This window comes from Seriola dumerili, unplaced genomic scaffold (assembly GCF_002260705.1).
Source record: "Seriola dumerili isolate Sdu_G_001 unplaced genomic scaffold, Sdu_1.0 BDQW01002667.1, whole genome shotgun sequence".
NCBI lineage: Eukaryota > Metazoa > Chordata > Actinopteri > Carangiformes > Carangidae > Seriola > Seriola dumerili.
Genome location: NW_019176922.1, coordinates 205,724 through 208,105, shown reverse-complemented (window position 1 = coordinate 208,105; position 2,382 = coordinate 205,724). Strand labels below are relative to the sequence as shown.

At 45.7% G+C, this 2,382-nt stretch overlaps 1 pseudogene; it reads left to right on the top strand.

Annotated features, from left to right (window-relative positions):
* The window catches only part of LOC111239436, a 10,356-nt pseudogene that overhangs the window by 3,678 nt on the left and 4,296 nt on the right, over positions 1 to 2,382 (top strand).

Sequence of the window (2,382 nt, the reverse complement as noted above, 5' to 3'; positions counted from 1 at the left end):
TTTGCGTTGCCGCCGTGAGCAGCACAGATGAGGCTACAGGTCCCGCTTACACAGTAAAAATGAAATATATGACACCTGTTATCTAACAAATGACAAACTCACACTCCACGCCTCTCCACAGAATCACCAGCAGCCACACTGTTCGTCTTCTGTGCGCATGTAGATAATCCACCTGTGCACAGCATCAGAGAAACTTTAGTAAAACACATTCCCATATGTTGTCAGGCCTCAGTGATGCAGCCACATGGTTTGAACGTCGCCTTTATAGACAGTAATATTGGGTCACAGAGTGGTGAAAAACAACGTGGACTAAAGTGTGACGTCAGACCTAACAGGAAGNTGGTAAAGAAAGGATGTGGACTGTGTGTTGGGATCGGACTCAGTTTCCCAGCAGTCTCTGCCTCTCTGTCTCTCTCTATAAGGAGTAAACACAGATGGCTCAGATGGTGACTGGCTGTAAGTGTGTTGGTGTGTGTGTGGATCAGTGTGTCTGTGGTAAAGATGTGAAATCAGCTGTTAATGACTGACTGTGCTGATCTCAGTCTGTTTACAACAATATCTGTCTCTGTCTCAGGAGTCCACGTTGCCCAGAAGATGTCCGGCTGTGAGTGGGACGATGAGACTGGAGAGGTTAAAGGTTATGATCAACACGGTTATGATGGAGAAGATTTCATAGTGTTTGACCTAAAGACAAAGACATGGATCGCTCCAACACCACAGGCTCTCATCACCAAACTCAAGTGGGACAATAACAAAGCTAAGATCGCACAGGATAAGCAGTACCTGAACCAGATCTGTCCTGAGTGGCTGAAGAAGTATGTGAACTATGGGAGGAGCTCTCTGCTGAGAACAGGTACAATCACATGATCTGATGAAGTTTCATGAACAACAGTCTTCACATGTTTCCTCTGTTTCTAACCAACAGTAACAATAAATACAAACCAACATCCAGAGACCGACTGTGTCAGTTTACACACATTTATATTTCTCTCATTTTCTCTCACCTCTACCTCTCTTTCCTTTCCCCCACTTTCTCTCTGTCACTCTCTCTTACATATTTATCACTTTTCTTCCTCTCTGCCTCAGTGTCTCTTTCACTCTGTCTTTCCATCACTGTCTCTTCACCTCCGCTCTTTCTAACCTCTCTCTCTCTCCCTCCTCACATTTCTTCATCTGTCTTTTTCCTCTGTCCCACCACACCTTTTTTTAAAATTACATTTGGCATATATATTAAAATGTGTAACAAAAGTATTCAAAACACATCCCATCAAACAGGAACGGTAATGTTAGTGTGCAGAAAATTATAAGAAACTACAAGCTGTTTTTCTGTTTCTCCCTCCAGAGCTTCCCTCAGTGTCTCTCCTCCAGAAGACTCCCTCCTCTCCAGTCAGCTGCCACGCTACAGGTTTCTTCCCTCACAGAGCTGTGATGTTCTGGAGGAAAGATGGAGAGGAGCTTCATGAGGACGTGGACCAAGGAGAGATCCTCCCCAACCATGATGAAACCTTCCAGATGAGTGTTGACCTGAACATTTCATCAGTCACACCTGAAGACTGGAGGAGGTACGACTGTGTGTTTCAGCTCTCTGGAGTGAAGGAGGACATCGTCATCAAACTGGACAAAACAGCAGTTGAGACTAACTGGGGAAAACCTGGAGTCAGAGGTGATGGAGGTAGGAAACACGTTTAGTTTACTTTCATCTGATTTATATTTTGTCTTGTTTTGATGGAGGGTATTGTGTGTCTCTGTGTCTCTGTGTCTCTGTGTCTCTGTGTCTCTGTGTGTGTCTCTGTGTGTCTCTGTGTGTCTCTGTGTGACTATGTGTGTCTCTGTGTCTCTGTGTCTCTGTGTGTGTCTCTGTGTCTCTGTGTGTGTCTCTGTGTGTGTCTATGTGTGTCTGTGTGTGTGTCTCTGTGTCTCTGTGTGTGTCTCTGTGTGTGTCTGTGTGTCTCTGTGTGACTATGTGTGTCTCTGTGTCTCTGTGTCTCTGTGTGTGTCTCTGTGTCTCTGTGTGTGTCTCTGTGTGTGTCTGTGTGTGTCTGTGTGTGTGTCTCTGTGTCTCTGTGTGTGTCTGTGTCTCTGTGTGTGTCTGTGTGTCTCTGTGTCTCTGTGTGTGTCTGTGTGTCTCTGTGTGTCTATGTGTGTCTCTGTGTGTCTGTGTCTATGTGTGTCTCTGTGTGTCTCTTGTGTCTCTGTGTGTCTGTGTGTCTCTGTGTCTCTGTGTGTGTCTGTGTGTGTCTGTGTGTGTGTCTCTGTGTCTCTGTGTATGTCTGTGTGTCTCTGTGTGCCTCTGTGTGTCTCTGTGTGTCTCTGTGTGTCTCTGTGTGTCTCTGTATGTCTCTGTGTGTCTCTGTGTCTCTGTGTGTCTCTGTGTGTCTCTGT